This window comes from Oncorhynchus gorbuscha, linkage group LG05, assembly GCF_021184085.1.
Source record: "Oncorhynchus gorbuscha isolate QuinsamMale2020 ecotype Even-year linkage group LG05, OgorEven_v1.0, whole genome shotgun sequence".
Classification (NCBI taxonomy): domain Eukaryota; kingdom Metazoa; phylum Chordata; class Actinopteri; order Salmoniformes; family Salmonidae; genus Oncorhynchus; species Oncorhynchus gorbuscha.
Genome location: NC_060177.1, coordinates 75,899,842 through 75,919,519, shown reverse-complemented (window position 1 = coordinate 75,919,519; position 19,678 = coordinate 75,899,842). Strand labels below are relative to the sequence as shown.

The 19,678-nt window shown below is 44.0% G+C and overlaps 1 pseudogene; it reads left to right on the top strand.

Moving 5' to 3' along the window:
- Positions 1–19,678, top strand: part of LOC124036511 — a 262,702-nt pseudogene that overhangs the window by 229,003 nt on the left and 14,021 nt on the right.

Sequence of the window (19,678 nt, the reverse complement as noted above, 5' to 3'; positions counted from 1 at the left end):
TGTTTCATTATTTACTTGAGGCTAAATTGATTTTATTGATGTATTATATTAAGTTAAAATAAGTGTTCATTCAGTATTGTTGTAATTGTCATTATTACAACAACAACAAAAAAATAGGCAGATTAATCGGAATCGGCTTTTTGGTCCTCCAATAATCTGTATCAGCGTTGAAAAATCATAATCGGTCGACCTCTAGTGGAAACACCCTGAATACCCTCTAGTTAGTCTTGCAGTGGAAACACCCTGAAGCACAACACAGATCAAGCCCTCCAGTAATTAACGATTTCCCTAAAAATAAAACAACATTAGCCTCCTGCCTTCCACCCCTCACCAGGCAGCAGCTGGGCAGCAATTACTTTTTGACTGCTGTTATCGTGGCACAGGGAGTCCTGGGGCCCTAATGTCTGGATGTGCCAGATAGCTGCACACAGTGTTTGGCAGTGTGGCCAGGCGTCTAATGGCTGTGGCTGAAGACGCCCCTCCTTGGCCTGTTGAGTCCATGCTGTGAGCTGAAGGACTCCCCTCACTTACAGGACGGTCACCGTCACAGACCCCTCAGCCCATTCCCAGCCACACACACACACTTATGCACAAGCACACAGCCCCAGCCGTGTGCTGTGCCCACAGACAGAGAAAGACTGTGTCCTCCAGGAGGGTGACTTTGTGTACAGAGAGGAACTGACTCAAACAGATGGATCATGGAGATCAAGCTGTGTATGCTTGGTAGTTACATTTACCTCTGACCAGTGACTATGGCTCAGCCATGGCCTGAATATCTACCGTATCTCATGTCCAGGTTATTTACCTGTACTGTAACTCTGTGTTCGTCAACTAGCTTGGCATATTATTCACACTAAAAGCCTATTTTCCATCAGTTCACAGAGAGTGCTCAGTGCACTTGACCTCAACCTATGACTCCTGCAGAGAGAGCTACATTTGAAGTCAGAAGTTTACATAAATCTTAGTCAAATACATTTCAACTCACAATTCCAGACATTTAATCCCAGTAAAAATGTCCTGTCTTAGGTCAGTTAGGATCACGACTTTATTTTAAGAATGTGAAATGTCAGAAAGATAATAGAGAGGATCATTTATTTATTTCATCACATTCTCAGTGGGTCAGAAGTTTACATACAATCAATTAGTATTTGGTAGCATTGTCTTTAAGTTGTTTAACTTGGGTCAGCCATCAATAAGCTTCCCATAATAAGTTGGGTGAATTTTGGCCCATTCCTCCTGACATAGCTGGTGTAACGGAGTCAGGTTTGTAGGCCTCCTTGCTCGCACACACTTTTTCAGTTCTGCTCACAAATTCTCGATAGGATTGAGGTCAGGGCTATGTGATGGCCACTCCAATACCTTGACTTTGTTGTCCTTAAGCCATTTTGCCACAACTTTGGAAGTATGCTTGGGGTCATTGTCCATTTGGAAGACCCATTTGCGACCAAGCTTTAACTTCCTGACTGATGCCTTGAGATGTTGCTTCAATATATCCACACAATTGTCCTCCCTCATGATGCCATCTATTTTGTGAAGTGCAACATGATGCTGCCACCCCTGTTCTTCACGGTTGGGATGGTGTTCTTTGGCTTGCAAGCATCCCCCTTTTTCCTCCAAACATAATAATGGTCATTATGGCCAAACAGTTCTATTTCATCAGACCAGAGGACATTTCTCCAAAAAGTATGATCTTTCTCCCCATGTGCAATTGCAAACCATAGTCTGGCTTTTTTATGGGGTTTTTGGAGCAGTGGTTTCTTCCTTGCTGAGCGGCATTTTACTGTGGATATAGATACTTTTGTACCGGTTTCCTCCAGAATATTCACAAGGCCCTTTGCTGTTGTTCTGGGAGTGATTTGCACTTTCACACCACAGTACGTTCATCTCTAGGAGACAGAACGCGTCTCCTTCCTGAGCGGTATGATGGCTGCGTGGTCCCATGGTGTTTATACTTGCGTACTATTGTTTGTACAGATGAACGTGGTACCTTCAGGCATTTGTAAATTGTTCCCAAGGATGAACCAGACTTGTGGAGGTCTACAATTTTTTTTCTTGGCTGATTTCTTTTGATTTTGCTATGACGTCAAGCAAAGAGGCACTGAAGGTAGGCCTTGAAATACATCCACAGGTACACCTCCAATTGACTCAAATTATGTCAATTAGCCTATCAGAAGCTTCTAAAGCCATGACGTAATTTTCTGGAATTTTCCAAGCTGTTTAAAGGCACAGTCAACTTAGTGTATGTAAACTTCTAGCCCACTGGAATTGTGATACAGTGAATTATAAGTGAAATAATCTGTCTGTTAACAATTGTTGGAAAAAATACTTGTGTCATACATAAAGTATATGTCCTAACCGACTTGCCAAAACTATAGTTTGTTAACAAGAAATTTGTGGAGTGGTTGAAAAACGAGTTTTAATGACTCCTACCAAAGTGTATGTAAACTTCCAACTTCAACTGTAGGTGTTTTAGATTACTGAATGACTATGTGGCTGTGTGCATCTCTCATCTCTCTAGGGAACCCACTGCTTCTCAACTCCTCTCTGCAGCCAGACCTGACAGTGGGTGGGACCTACAGCAGCCCCATCTGCTTCCAGGACTCCATAGACAACAAAGAGCTCATTGACCCCCTGCCAGACATCAAGGTCAAAGTTCAGAGCTCCTTTATGGTTTCACTAGGTGTGGCCGACCGCGCTGAGTACCATGCTGCCAAAGGCCATCCGCCTGAGACCTTCCCCAGGGGGCTGAACCGAGACTACAGCAACAGCACTGTGGAGAGACGGAGCACCAAGAAGGGCCTGCTCACCCCCAACAGCCCCCACCTCAACCCCACCAAAGATCAGCTGGGAACCACGGGCGTGTTTGGGCATCTGGGCGGCCGGTTGGTGGTGCCAAATACTGGTGAGCTTCAGGACTTTGAATTACACTTGAAGCTGTGTTTGAAGCAGAATTAAACAGTTGGTGTTGCCAAATACTGGTGAGGTACAGTACATGATTTATAAAGACAGATGGCTTGACTACTTTTTGATTGCTTCTCTCTGATAATTGTCTCATTATAGCATTTTTCTTCACTGTGTCCATTCTAAGAGAAAATTAAGTTCTCAATTCAGCAAAACCATGCACACACGTGACCAATTAAAAGTAAACGTAGGCTTAGTAAATCTGTCATGGCTAGTGAAACCAGGGATGCATCCCAAATGGGCACCCGATTCTTCTATATAGTGCCCTATGGTTCCTGGTCAAAAGTAGTGCACTATAAAGGGAGTATGGTGCTATTTGTGATGCCTTCCAGGTTCCTTTAATCTCACTAGAGTCTAACGCATGTTGCTACAGTACTGTATAGCGAGCTAGTATCGATGTTTGTTATTCCTCTACATCAGGGATCATCAACTAGATTCATCGGCGGGACAATTTTTTGTAGACTGCAAAATGACCACAAGAAGCCCAAACAGATATAATATTTCACTAAAACGTCATTATTTCAAACCTTACTTACGTCTCTTATGCGTGGAAGTACTTTGGAACAGATTTCCAAAATTAAAATCACTTGGAGCTGATCTACTGGTGTTTTTACAGTCTTATGTCCAACAATAAAAAAATGCAATTAAAATTGGGAACACTGCTATACGTTCCCACCAGCTCTCCCAGGCAAACAAGGGTCAGGCCTCTTACCATAGACCTTAACTTCAAGTAGAGGTAGATGAGTTCATGAGGACTGCCACAGCTGTCAGGATCAACAGTTCCATGTGAACTGTAGCTCTGATATCTCTCTCCTGGGTCCTCGTGTGTGGAGCCCTCTGTTCCACTGGAGAGGCACAGTGAAATCAGGCTCCTGCAGTCTCCTGGATGTGTGAGTAGAGGGACTCAGAGCAGTCAATTGGATCACTCACACCTACAATCTGCAGTACCTATAACAATGCTCAATGGATGGCCATACACTTATCACTAACTGCCAGTCTCTTCTTTCAGGGTGGATACATATCCTACACACTCAAGCACAAGTGATCACATGCATGAACATGCACACACAGACAACCTTCAATACAATATTAGTCATCAGTCTCTCCTGTGGGATTTAAACTGATGATGTTCAAGCTTTTCCTATGTGAGATGTGAGTTTATTTATTTTGGCTTCCAAAGGTTCCCTGTCACGCTGATGATTTAACAGGTCCTGTAGGGCTCCTATACAGCGATCACCAGTAAAATGTCTGACAAGGCGGCAGGTGTTGGTTTAATGAAAGATAACTAGTTGATTTGCCAGTAGGGAGATGGCAGGCGGGACGACGACGAAACACATGCTTTACTGTTTATAGACAGGCAGGTATTGAATCTCTGTCTATCCCCTAGTCTCCTGCTAACCTTTTTAAGGTTCCAGACAGGATTTTATGTATTGTTTGTGTCTTGTTTTTATGTATGCTCAGATTTCACAAGGTAAATGGCATTGTTTGTAATAGATTAATTGTGCTTTGAAGCTGTGGGGCTGTGTTTACACGTAATATTATGCGCCTCTGTGCTACGCCACTGTTATAACTATCCAGCTCAGGGCTCCATCTATGCATTTGGTTTGCTAACTTGCTAGCTAAGTGGTTAGATGTCAAGAACAAGCTTCTTGGTTACAGCAGAGACAATCAATCCCCTCCTTGATCAAGATCCCTGTTGCCTAAATTATGGGTGTAAATATGTAAATATAGCGTCCCTTGTGTGGATTTCCGGTATACCCCGGTGAGGTACAGAAACGGTATGAAAATAGAATACCGCCCTACTGTAGTTGTTGACCCTGTTGTTGTGTCTTGCAGGTGTCAGCCTGCTGGTACCCCATGGGGCGATCGCTGAGGACCCAACCTCTGAGATGTTCATGGTCATAAATCAGGGAGAGTCCAGGTGAGAGCACATCTCATGATCGTCTGTCTTTCAGTCCCCATCTATTTCCTCATCTGGCTTCTTTCATCAAACTTTACCATTCTAGCTATGCTACTTGTCCACCCTTCCCCACCTACAGTGCCTTGCGAAAGTATTCGGCCCTCTTGAACTTTACGACCTTTTGCCACATTTCAGGCTTCAAACATAAAGATATAAAACTGTATTTTTTTGTGAAGAATCAACAACAAGTGGGACACAATCATGAAGTGGAACGACATTTATTGGATATTTCAAACTTTTTTAACAAATCAAAAACTGAAAAATTAGGCGTGCAAAATTATTCAGCCCCTTTACTTTCAGTGCAGCAAACTCTCTCCAGAAGTTCAGTGAGGATCTCTGAATGATCCAATGTTGACCTAAGTTACTAATGATGATAAATACAATCCACCTGTGTGTAATCAAGTCAACGTATAAATGCACCTGCACTGTGATAGTCTCAGAGGTCCGTTAAAAGCGCAGAGAGCATCATGAAGAACAAGGAACACACCAGGCAGGTCCAATATACTGTTGTGAAGAAGTTTAATGCCGGATTTGGATACAAAAATATTTCCCACGCTTTAAACATCCCAAGGAGCACTGTGCAAGCGATAATATTGAAATGGAAGGAGTATCAGACCACTGCAAATCTACCAAGACCTGGCCGTCCCTCTAAACTTTCAGCTCATACAAGGAGAAGACTGATCAGAGATGCAGCCAAGAGGCCCATGATCACTCTGGATGAACTGCAGAGATCTACAACTGAGGTGGGAGACTCTGTCCATAGGACAACAATCAGTCGTATATTGCACAAATCTGGCCTTTATGGAAGAGTGGCAAGAAGAAAGACATTTCTTAAAGATATCCATAAAAAGTGTCGTGGAAGAACATGTGGAAGAAGGTGCTCTGGTCAGATGAAACCAAAATTGAACTTTTTGGCAACAATGCAAAACGTTATGTTTGGCGTAAAAGCAAAACAGCTCATCACCCTGAACACACCATCCCCACTGTCAAACATGGTGGTGGCAGCATCATGGTTTGGGCCTGCTTTTCTTCAGCAGGGACAGGGAAGATGGTTAAAATTGATGGGAAGATGGATGGAACCAAATACAGGACCATTCTGGAAGAAAACCTGATGGAGTCTGCAAAAGACCTGAGACTGGGATGGAGATTTGTCTTCCAACATCCAAAACATAAAGCAAAATCTACAATGGAATGGTTAAAAAATAAACATATCCAGGTGTTAGAATGGCCAAGTCAAAGTCCAGACCTGAATCCAATCGAGAATCTGTGGAAAGAACTGAAAACTGCTGTTCACAAATGCTCTCCATCCAACCTCACTGAGATCTAGCTGTTTTGCAAGGAGGAATGGGAAAAAAATTCAGTCTCTCGATGTGCAAAACTGATAGAGACATACCCCAAGCGACTTACAGCTGTAATCGCAGCAAAAGGTGGCGCTACAAAGTATTAACTTAAGGGGGCTGAATAATTTTGCACACCCAATTTTTCAGTTTTTGATTTGTTAAAAAAGTTTGAAATATCCAATATATGTCGTTCCACTTCAAGATTGTGTCCCACTTGTTGTTGATTCTTCACAAAAAAATACAGTTTTATATCTTTGTTTGAAGCCTGAAATGTGGCAAAAGGTCGCAAAGTTCAAGGGGGCCGAATACTTTCGCAAGGCATTGTATGTACCGATGTACACTGAGAGTCGGCAAGCAAGTTCAGGGAGTGAATACATTTAATAAATGAACAAATCAAGAAACACAAACAGTCACCGACATGTAACAGCAACAAGGACGACTGGGGAAGAAACCAAAGGGAGTGACATATAAAGGGCAGGTAATCAAGGAGGTGATGGAGTCCAGGTGAGTGTCATTATGCGCGTAACGCTGGTGACAGGTGTGCGCACTGACGAGCAGCCTGGTGACCTAGAGGCCGTCGAGGGAGTACAAGTGACAGTACCCCCTCTGCGACGCGTGGCTCCAGCCGCAGGACGCCGACCAAGATGACGATGTCGGGGATAAGGAGCTGACTGGTCACCTCTGTCTGCTAAGGCGCGGGAACCTGACGATCCTGCTAAGGCGCGGGAACCTGGTGACCTAGAGCGTCGGAGAGAGAGCATACATGATAGTATCCCCTCCCCGGCGCGTTTGGCTCCAGTCGCAGGATGCCTAACACAGGGACAATCCCAGGGATCCGGAGCGGACCGTTCACCTCTGCTGGGGCTCAGAAACCTAATGAACTGGCTGAGGAGTAAGAGCCTGATGAGCCGGCTGAGACCTCCCCGGTTGCCTCAATTGAGGCACAGGAACCTGTTCACCCAGCTTAGGCTTGGGAGCCTATCGAACCCACTGAGGTATGGGAGCCTACAAACCAGCTGAGGCCTCACAGGTAGCTCCGGCTCCAACATCACCCCCAACACAAAAACAACAACAAAAAAACACTCCCTGATGTTTCCCTTTGTTGAGTCGTCATTCTGTAACGATGTACGCTGAGAGTCGGGAAGCAAGTTCAGTGAGTGAATACATTTCATTAATAAAACAAGAAATGGGAACAATGACGGCTGGGGAAGAAACCAAAGGGAGTGACACATAAAGGGCAGGTAATCAAGGAGGTGATGGAGTCCAGGTGAGTGTCATTATGAGCGTACCGCTGGGGACAGGTGTGTGCCCTAGCGAGCAGCCTGGTGACCTAGAGACCGGAGAGGGAGCACACGTGACAACGCATTTCCACCGTCTGAGGTAAAAGCGTAATAAATAACCCAGTGTATCCATTACAGTTCTGCATAGCTGAATATTGCTTTAGCTAATTTAGGCAAATAAAAACCTCCAAATGAAGACTTATGAATGTAGTCTGTCCTGTTCAGTATAAACGTTGGTGACCCTTCCCACTCTGTGTTTATGGAGGGCTCTGGCAGATAGGCTCTTGTGCTCGCTGGTTCCATCTAGCAGTCTCCACAGGAATCCTTTAGGTGTCAAGATCAGGCTGATCATTTCCACTGTAGCCTCACAGGTGGTATTCCAGCAACAGAAAAAGTTCAGTTCATATGCAGCAAGCTGGGTTTATTTCCAATTTAGTCCAACTGACTTCAAGGAAGTAAAGTCCATATACCCAGTAAAGTAGAGACACACACAGACCGTAGGAAGAAAGAATATGGGTTGAGGTGGTGGGTCTTTCGTCTTCACATACAGTTTTATTCATTCCCGTCATGGGCAGGTAATGATCCTGTGATGGACTCCCCTCTCCAGGGGGCCTCTGCTCTGGCTGCTCCTTAGTTGAAGCCCCCTGGCGCTACAGCCTGGTAGCCGTCACCACTCATTCACAGCTTTCCATTCCAACACAGTGGGGGAAGGAAGAAGTGTGAAACTCCAAGGAAGGGACCTAAAATGGCTGACATTTCATGGTCTGAGCATTCAATGACAGCTATACTCATTGTTTTCAGTATGTTCCGTGCATACCCGACCTGGGTGAAATATTTCAGAGTAGCTATATGAATTCTAGATTTTCTATTGATTTCAAATATACCTGAAATATACCTTCAAGTACAGATGGGTTCAGGCCTGACAAGTAAATTGTATTTTTTCCACTCTATGTGAACGATTCAGTGTTACACGAGTGAGTCTGTTTACTGTGTAGACATCTCTCCCTGACTGAGGTTTGTGGTCTTGTCATCCTGAGAGCTGTCACTCACTATCTATCCTCACCAGCCAGAGGTGCCAGCAGAGAATTGCGTCCTTTCTTCTCTCTAAACCAAACAATCCAAGCCAATAGACTTACCCCAGCCATATAACAGAATTCCATTCAAATATATTTTTCAGGTTGTTATTTTGAACTCTGTCAAAGGTTTGGGGAAAATATTTTTAAGACAGTTGGTTTTGGTGAAGTTGGAGATATTTCCTTTGCCCCCAATTGTTAGATGAAAGCATTTGTGTTTGGTAAGATGGATCTTTTAACCTATTGGGGCAGAATCAGCCCAACTTTCTAACCACAGGCAGAATTTGAGTTCATGGTGGGAAAAACAAACGCAGTATATAAACATTTCTTCTGTTGTGGTCTGGTCTATTGCAGATCTGTTTATATTTCAAAACCAGAGCCACCTGTTTTATACACCCACATTTCTACAACAACTTGGGAAGTGAATTTAAAGTTCTACATTCTAAATTTTCTTTATTGAAGTTCTGGATGATACGTGTTTTCCCCTTGTGGTGTCGGTGTTACGGTCATGACTGGGGCTGTGCAGTGCATCTAGATGGTGTGGGAGTACGGTTATGGCCGGGGCTGTGCAGTGCATCTAGGTGGTGTGGGAGTATGGTCATGGCCGGGGCTGTGGTGTGGGAGTACGGTCATGGCCGGGGGCTGTGCAATGCATCTCTCCCCCTTGAGGATGAAATAACTCCTCCGCCCAGCCACTGTACCTTCTGGTCAGCCTCAACAACACCCCACAGGGACAGACTGTGTCTGTTGTCCAAATGACACCCTATTCCCTTTATAGTGCACTACTTTTGACCAGGGCCCATAGTTACACTATACAGTGTAGAGAATAGGGTGCCATTTGGGATGCAGATGCCTGTTTATTCTGGCTGTCCTGCTGGAAAGATGTGCAAGTTCTCCTAAGCCCCCTCGGGTCATATGGTCAATTGATCAGCAGGTGGGATGTCACTGACTGTCTCTGGCTGTAGCCATTGGTAATGGTGTTAACATAGCATTCATTTTAAAGCCACTAAAAGGCATGTACAAAAATATCATAAATCTGATCTTGTAGTCTATCATGTAGAGTGTTCCCCTTTATGTACCAATCTGATGAATGTCCCTGTTCTCTGCCCAGGAATATGCATCGCCTTAAGAAATGGACAAAAACCCAGTTGGACAGGCAGGTGGAAGCCTACAAGCAAATCAAGGTGAAGCTAATGGAGCATGTTAATGTGTGCTTTTATTTAGCCCTGCACAGCCTCTCCTCTCTCTGTGGCGTTGTGGCCCAATATGCCACTTTGCACAGCTCCCCAGTCCCTGAAGAGAGAGTGATCAGTCACTTTGAATAATGGACCTCATCTAGGGCCAGGGAGGCAGCCGAGCCATACATGGGTACAGGACCCTTCATGATGATGACAAGTGGAATTGAAAAAGAGGTATGCACCCCAAATAGCACCCTAAATAGTACACTACTTTTGACCAGAGCTGGTCAAAAGTAGTGTACTGTATAGGGAACAGGGTGCAGTTTGGAATGCAGAGATACTTCTGCTTTTTGTGCTGCTACTGCTGGACTCTTCTCACTCATAAGTGGTAGGCAGCTACTTAAAACCCAGGTAATCTGCTCCTTGCGTAGCTGCTCTTACTGTTGAATATGTGATCAAGCTTGTCGCTGTTGGCTGAAGGATAATCAGAGATATCGCTGGCTCATTCCAATCTATGCAGGGCTGCTGGTGATTGAGAGTGAGCAGTGAGCTCTCGTCTGAATAAAAAAAGGTACATGATGACTGTGTGAGGTGAAGGTTGCACTCATAAGCACAGAATATGCAACCATATAATGTATTGCTGTTTATTACTGCATTCCCTAGTAGGGTATTCAGAATATTGTGCTGTTCAATAACACGAGCCAGTAAAATACATATTATAAAAGGAAAAATATAATGTTTTATCAATAGAAGTCCTGACTCATTGAACATGTTTGGAAAGTCTAAGAGGTGTCTGCATTATACAGTGGGATACAATATACACAGTATACCAAACATTAAGAACACCTTCCTAACATTGAGTAGCACCCCCCCACACACACACACACACACACACACACACACACACACACACACACACACACACACACACACACACACACACACACACACACACACACACACACACACACACACACACACACGCACGCCTCTTTTGCCCTTAGAACAGCCTCAATCCGTTGGGTAATGGACTATACAAGGTGAAAAATGCGTTCCACAGGGATGCTGGCCCATGCTGACTCCAATGCTTCTCATACATATCCTTTGAGTGACCATTCTTGATACACAGGAAACTGTTGGGCATGGAAAAACCCAGCAGTGTTGCAGTTATTGACACAAACCGGTGCACCTGTCACCTACACCTACTAACCTAGAGCAATCCCGTATTCGGGAGTGTAATTATAGCCTCAAGCTCATTACCATAACGCAACGTTAACTATTCATGAAAATCAGAAATGAAATTAAATAAATATATTGGCTCACAAGCTTAGCCTTTTGTTAACAACACTGTCATCTCAGAGTTTCAAAATATGCTTTTCAACCATAGCTACACAAGCATTTGTGTAAGAGTATTGATAGCTAGCATAGCATTAAGCCTATCATTCAGCAGGCAACATTTTCACAAAAACAAGAAAAGCATTCAAATAAAATAATTTACCTTTGAAGAACTTTGGATGTTTTCAATGAGGAGACTCTCAGTTAGATAGCAAATGTTCAGTTTTTCCAAAAAGATTATTTGTGTAGGAGAAATCGCTCCGTTTTGGTCATCACGTTTGGCTAAGAAAAACCCCCGAAAATTCAGTCATTACAACACCAAACTTTTTTCCAAATGAACTCCATAATATCGACAGAAACATGGCAAACGTTGTTTAGAATCAATCCTCAAGGTGTTGTTCACATATCTATTCGATGATAAGTCATTAGTGGCAGTTTGGTTTCTCCTCTGAAGCAAATGGTAAAATGCACGAAGCTGGAGATTATGCAATAATTGCAACGGAGGACACCAAGCGGGGCACCTGGTAAATGTAGTCTCTTATGGTCAATCTTCCAATGATATGCCTACAAATACGTCACAATGCTGCAGACACCTTGGGGAAACGACAGAAAGTGTAGGCTCATTCCTTGCGCATTCACAGCCATATAAGGAGACATTGGAACAAAGCGCATTCAAAATCTGGGGCATTTCCTGTTTGAAATGTCATCTTGGTTTCGCCTGTAGCATCAGTTCTGTGGCACTCACAGATAATATATTTGCAGATTTGGAAACGTCAGTGTTTTCTTTCCAAAGCTGTCAATTATATGCATAGTCGAGCATCTTTTCGTGACAAAATATCTTGTTTAAAATGGGAATGTTTTTTATCCAAAAATTAAAAGAGCGCCCCCTATATCGAAGAAGTTAAAAGGCACTTAAATCTTTTGTCTAGTCCATTCACCCTCTGAATGGCACACATACACAATCCATGTCCATCCTTCTTTAACCTGTCTCTTCCCATTCATCTACACTGATTGAAGTGGAATTAATAAGTGACATCAATAAGGTTTCCCCTGAATTCACCTGGTCAATCAAATGTATTTTTAAAGCCCTTTTTACACCAGCCTAAAACCCCAAACAGCAAGCAATGCAGATGTAGAAGCATGGTGGCTAGGAAAAACAGAGAGGAAGGAACTTAGGAGGAAACCTAGAGGAACCAGGCTCTGAGGTGTGGCCAATCCTCTTCTGGCTGTGCCGGGTGGAGAAAACGGAACATGGCCAAGATGTTCAAACATTCATAGATGACCAGCAGGGTCAAATAATAATAATCACAGTGATTGTAGAGGGTGCAATAGGTCAGCACCTCAGGAGTAAATGTCAGTTGGCTTTTCATAGCCGAGCAGCAGGTGCGGTAAAGCGTCAAAAACAGCAGGTCCGGGCCGGGACAAGGTAGCACGTCCGATGAACAGAACAGTTGAAACTGAAGCAGCAGCATGACCAGGTGGACTGGGGACAGCAAGGAGTCATCAGGCCAGGTAGTCCTGAGGCATGGTCCTAGGGCTCAGATTTAGAGAGAGAGAGAATACGTAAATTCACACAGGACACCAGATAAGACAGGAGAAATTCTCCGGAGGTAACAGACTGACCCTAGCCCCCGACAAAACTGTTGCAGCATAATTACTGGAGGCTGAGACAGGAGACACTGTGGCCCTGTCCAACAATACCCCCAGACTGGGCCAACCAGGCAGGATATAACCCCATCCATTTTGCCAAAGCACAGCCCGCACACCACTAGAGGGATATCTTCAACCACCAACTTACTACCCTGAGACAAGGCAGAGTATAGCCCACAAAGATCTCTCCCATGGCACGAACCCGAGGGGTGCACCAACCCAGACAGGAAGATCACATCAGAGACTCAAACCACTCAAGTGACGCACCCCTCCTAGTGACAGCATGGAAGAGCACCAGTAAGCCAGTGAGGCAGGAAATTAGAGGGTTAGAGGCAGGAAATCCCAGTGGAGAGAGGAGAACTGGCCAGGCAGAGACAACAAGGGTGGTTCGTTGCTCCGGTGCCTTTCTGTTCACCTTCACACCCCTGGGCCAGACTACACTCAATAATAGGACTTACTGAAGAGATGAATCTTCAATAAAGACTTAAAGGTCGAGACCGAGTCTGCGTCTCTCACATGGATAGGCAGACAAATCCATAAAAATGGAGCTCTATAGGAGAAACCCCTGCCTCCAGTTGTTTGCATAGAAATTCTAGGGACAATAAGGAGGCCTGCCTTTTGTGACCGTAGCGTACATGTACAATATTTATTCCACGGGACATGCTAGGTCCAGAGTATGACTGTGGCAGTGAGTAGGTCCGGAGACATGTTGAACAAAACCCACTGAGTCGATGATGGCTCTGAAAGCCTTTTGGAGTGGGTCTGTGGACTTTTCCATGTGAATATTACAGTCACCAAAAATGTGAATATTATCTGCCATGACTACATGGTCCAGTAGGAACTCAGTGAGGAATGCTGTATATGGCCCAGGAGGCCTGTAAACAGTAGCTATAAAAAGGGATAGAGTAGGCTGCATCGATTTCTTGACTAGAAGCTCAAAAGACGAAAACATAGTCTTTTTTTTTGTAAATTGAAATTTGGTATCGTAAATGTTAGCAACACCTCCGGCTTTGTGGGAGGGACATGGTCACTAGTGTAACCAGCGGGAGAGGCCTAATTTAACACAGTAAATTCATCAGGCTTAAGCCATGTTTCAGTCAGGCCAATCACGTCAAGATTATGATCAGTGATTAGTTCATTGACTATAACTGCCTTGGAAGTGAAGGATCTAACATTAAGTAGCCCTATTTTAAGATGAGAAATATCACAATCTCTTTCAATAATGACAGGAAGGGAGGAGGTCTTTATTCCAGTGAGATTGCTAAGGCAAACACCTCCATGTTTAGTTTTGCCCAACCTAGATCGAGGCACAGACACGGTCTCAATGGCGATAGCTGAGCTGACGACACTGACTGTGCTAGTGGCAGACCCCACTATGCTGGCAGGCTGGCTAACAGCCTGCTGCCTGGCCTGCACCCTATCTCATTGTGGAGCTAGGGGAGTTAGAGCCCTGTCTATGTTTATAGATAAGATGAGAGCACCCCTCCAGCTAGGATGGAGTCAGTCACTCCTTAGTAGGCCTGTTTGTGGGTGAGTCCCAGAAAGAGGGCCAATTATCTACAAATGCTATCTTTTGGGAGGGGCAGAAAACAGTTTAACCAGCGATTGAGTTGTGAGACTGTTGTAGAGCTCATCACTTACCCTAACTGGGAGGGGGCCAGAGACAATTACTCGATGCTGACACATCTTTCTAGCTGATTTATACGCTGAGGCTATGTTGCGTTTGGTGACCTCTGACTGTTTCTTCCTAACATCGTTGGTACCGAAGTGGATAACAATATCTCTATACTCTCTACACTCGCCAGTTTTGGCCTTAGCCAGCACCATCTTCAGAATAGCCTTAACGTCTGTAGCCCTGCCCCCTGGTAAACAGTGTATGATCGCTGGATGATTCTTTTTAAGTCTAATACTGCAGGTAATGGAGTCGCCAATGACTAGGGTTTTCAATTTGTCAGAGCTAATGGTCGGAGGCTTCAGCATCTCAAACCCCGTAACGGAGGAGAGACCAGAGAAGTCAGATGGGGAGAACCAGTTGAAAGTTTCTGTCGGCTGAATGAGCGACACCGGTTGAGCATTCTGACAGAATTTCCTTCCAGAAGCCATTAGATTGTCCGGCGGCCGGTGTTGTGCCGAAAATCTCCCCCCCCTTCGCGTTCTTCATTGCTGCGACTTGCTTGCTATATGAGATTTGTCCGTTTAGCCTACATTTCACTGATCTTAGTAGCAGAAAGCAATTTTGTATGCAGTTTTCGGTTTGGCTATTTGTTTCAAGTGTATGTGGCTATTCTTGCTTGTATGCACCCCTGGGCGCCCGGTGTCGTCCCCGGCAAGAGGCCGCCATGTCGCCCGTACTTAAATCTGATACATATTTTGTTTTAGTTTATAAATAAATCTCTTTGCCAAAATTCGTCATCTCTCCTATGTCTTATTTGACTAGTATTTTTGAAAGTGTAAGGATAAAAGTTCAGCCCTAGTTGTTCTGTGGTTGTTCGGGCGGCAGGCAACCTAGTGGTTAGAGCGTTGGGCCAGTAACCGAAAGGTTGCTCGATTGAATCCCCCGAGCTGACAAGGTAAAAATCTATTGTTCTATCCCTGAACAAGGCAGTTAACCCACTGTTCCTAGCAATCATTGTAAATAAAAATGTGTTCTTATTAACTGACTTGCCTCGTTAAATAAAAGGGAAAAAAAGTTTCTTGCTTGCCAACATTTTACTCCCTCCTCTGTTTAATATAACACATATACATGTATTATTCATTTAGGTTGCCTATTCTGATGTGAAGTTTGTTATATAGAAAGTATTTGACTGATGTGTGCCACAGAAAGTATTTACCTCTAGCCACAAAATTAAGGAAATTAGAAGGGGGGGGGGTTTGGCAGGGGGGAGATTTTTTGCACAACTCCGGGACTGTGCGAGGGGATTTATACTACTAACTGTAATTATTTGTGGCACAGACACTGTTTCATCCTTTCCTACACTTAAAATACCCTTGCCTAACGATTGCATGTGAAGCTGGGCTTGCAGCTCGGCTATCCTCACCATAAGGCGATCGTTGTCCTGTACATTATGAGTACAGCGACTGCAATTAGAAGGTATGATGTTAATGTTACTACTTAGCTTTGGCTGGTGAAGGTCCTGTAGAACCATGTCCAGATAAAGCGTCTGGGGTGAAAAACATTTTGGAAAAAAAATTGAAATATAAAACGGTAATTAAAAAGTAAAAACCGTAAAGTTGGCAGGTAGCAAAGTAACGCGAGCAACAAAACGCACAGCAGCATGTAAAGAAGTCCACAAGTTGTGACAGGAAATGACGTCAGTCCATGTCATGGAAGGAGCAGGTGTTCTTAATGTTTAAATACTCACTGTACATTGACAGTGAAAAGTGAACCATCAAAGATCCTAACCATTGTTTGGCAGTCCACACTACAGTATGTGTCAATCCTACTGAAATAGTTCACAAAGTCATCTGCCACAATGTTATTTCTGTCATTGTTTATGCCTCAGGGTATTTGTTTAAAGTAACACGGTGTATCTTGATGCTGTGAACTTTCCACCTTGCTCCCTCGAGGATCTGGATATATCCTTAATCACTTTTTATTTAGGGGGGGAAATCTAGACAAATCTCAGATCTCTGGTCTGTCATGACTGATATGAGCTTAGAGAGCTTTGCGAAGGCATCTCGCTTCCTTGATCTTACTTGGCCTTTTTAAACCTCTGCCGCCCGCCCACCCACCAACCGCTGCCACACCGGCTACCCCTCCTGGCAACAAAACATTCCGATGCTATTTATTGTCAGACATTTTTTTAATGAACACATCGTATTTGAAGGTAAATTGTATTCTGACTTTACATCTTGGGTATCTAGCAGGGATGCCAAAAATCAAACACCTGCAGGCGGCTCTTGGTTTCTGTCTGCTGTTTGTGAATTTGCATGACTGTCCACCACCCTCATTAGTTTTTCCTCATTAATTGCTTTAATTTCATGCAGCACCACCACAAGAGATGATCAATAGTAAAGATAATCACTCCAATATGATAAGCACGAGGCTGATGAATATGCAAAATCAATGCGGGATCCCTTTATAGGACTATTAGTGCTGCACACTCAAGCCTTTATCATACAGTACATTATCTAAAATACTGTATGTCCTTCTTTTATATAGGGAATACAGTGCCTATGGAAATTATACAGACCCCTTGACTATTTCCAGATGTTTATGTTACAGCCTTAATCTACAATTGATTAAAAAATAAAACAAAGCGAAAATAGGTGATTTGAAAAACAGAAATGCCTTTTTTACATAAGTATTCAGACCTTCAGACCCAATTCTGTGTCTCAGACCCTATGAGACACGGAATTGAGCTCAGATGCCTCCTGTCTCCATTGATCATCCTTGATGTTTCTACAACTTGATTGGAGTCCACCTGTGGTAAATTAAATTGATTGGACATGATTTGGAAAGGCCCACAACTGTCTATATAAGGTCCCACAGTTGACAGTGCATGTCAGAGCAAAAACCAAGCTATGAGGTCGAAGGAATTGTCCGTAGAGCTCAGAGACAGGATTTGTGTCGAGGCACAGATGTGGGGAATGGTACCAAAAACATTCTGCAGTGTTGAAAGTACCCAAAAACACTGTGGCCTCCAAACTGGCCAAACTGAGCAATTGGGGAAGAAGGGTCTTGGTAAGGGAGGTGACCAAGAACCCGACGGTCACTCTGAGAAAGCTCTAGAGTTCCTCTGTGGAGATGGGAGAACCTTCCAGAAGGACAACGATCTCTTCAGCACTCCACCTGTAACGGCTGTTTGAAGAAGTGGACCAAAGTGGTAAGTGTTCATGATTTATTAATAGAACTGAACACTGAATAACAAAGAGAACGAACGAAACCGAAACAGTTCTGTCTGGTGCAGACACAAAACAGAAAACAACTACCCACAAAACACAGGTGGGAAAACGGTAGACAGCTGCCTCTGATTGAGAACCACACCCAGCCAAACACACAGAAATAGAAAACATAGAACACTAAACATAGAATGCCCACCCCAACTCACACCCTGACCAAACCAAAATAGAGACATAAAAAGGATCTCTAAGGTCAGGGCATGACACTACCAATCAGGCCTTTATGGTAGAGCGACCAGACAGAAGCCACTCCTCAGTAAAAGGCACATGACAGCCTGCTTGGAGTTTGCCAAAAGGCACCTAATGATTCTCAGACCATGAGAAACAAGATTCTCTGGTCTGACGAGACCAAGATTGAAGTCTTTGGTCTGAATACCAGTGGCACGTCTGGAGGAAACCTGGCACCATCCCTACGGTGAAGCATGGTGGTGGCGGCAGCATGCTGGGTGGATGTTTTTCAGAGGCAGGGAATAGTCAGGGTCGAGGCAAAGATGAGGACAACAACCCTAAGCATACAGTCAAGACAACGCAGGAGTGGCTTCGGGACAAGTCTCTGAATGTCCTTGAGTGGCCCAGCCAGAGCCCAGACTTGAACCCGATTGAACATCTCTGGAGAGACCTGAAAATACCTGTGCAGCAACGCTCCCCATCCAAACTGACAGCGCTTGAGATGATCTCCAGAGAAGAATAGGAGAAACTCCCCGAATACAGGTGTGCCAAGCTTGTAGCATCATACCTTAGAAGACTCAAGGCTGTAATCGCTGCCAAAGGTGCTTCAACAAAGTACTGAGTGAAGGGTCTGAATACTTATGTAAATGTGAGATTTCTGTTTGTTCTGTTTTAAAAATATGTTTTTTTTTTTATATATATAAACGCAACAATTTCAACAATCTTACAGAGTTGCAGTTCATGAGGAAGGGATGGACAACTTTGATGGGGGCCACAAATAAATCGAACTTATGAGGGGCCGCAGTGGCTTGTGGGTCTGTGTAACCACCCCCCACCCGTGATAGCTAAGACAAAACATTTTACATTTTTAAGTTCACTTCCTGTAATTCTGCACATTTGCCATGGGCCGTAGAGAAAAAATAGCAGTTTTACGGCTGCCAGTTATCCATGCCTGTTATAAGGAAATCTGTCAATTGAAGTACATTCATTAGGCCATAATCTATGAATTTCACATGATTGGGAATACAGGTATGCATATTTTGGTCATAGATACATTTAAAAAGTTAGGGGCGTGGATCAGAAAACCAGTCAGTATCTGGTGTGACCACCATTTGCCACATGCAGGGCGACATCTCCTTCGCAAAGAGTTGATCAGGCTGTTGATTTTTGGCCTTTGGAATGTTGTCCCACTCCTCTTCAATGGGTTTGCGAAGTTGCTGGATATTGACAGGAACTGGAACACACTGTCGTACACGTTGATCCAGAGCATCCCAAACATGTTCAATGGGAGACATGTCTGGTAAGAATGCAGGCCATGGATGAACTGGTCCTGGGCTGTTGTGTTAACATGTGGTTGTGAGTCCGGTTGGAAGTACTGCCAAATTCTCTAAAATGACGTTGGAGGCTGCTTATGGTAGAGAAATGTACATTAAATTATCTGGCAACGGCCTTGGTGGACATTCCTGCAGTCAGCATGCCAATTACACGCTCCTTCAAACTTTGAGACATCTGTGGCATTGTGTCGTGTGACAAAACTACACATTTTAGAGTGGCCTTATATTGTCCCCTGTACAAGGTGCAACTGTGTAATGATCATGCTGTTTAATCAGCTTCTTGATATGCCACAGCTGTCAGGTGGATGGATTATCTTGGCAAATGAGAAATGCTCACTAACAGGAATGTAAACATTTGTGCACAGAATTTGAGAGAAATACAAACATGGGACCAACACTTTACATGTTGCGTTTCATATTTTTGCTCAGTGTAATAGGTTGTCCATTTAGTAGTACCTTGAATTGTTGCATGTACAAACCCATTAAATGTTTGACCA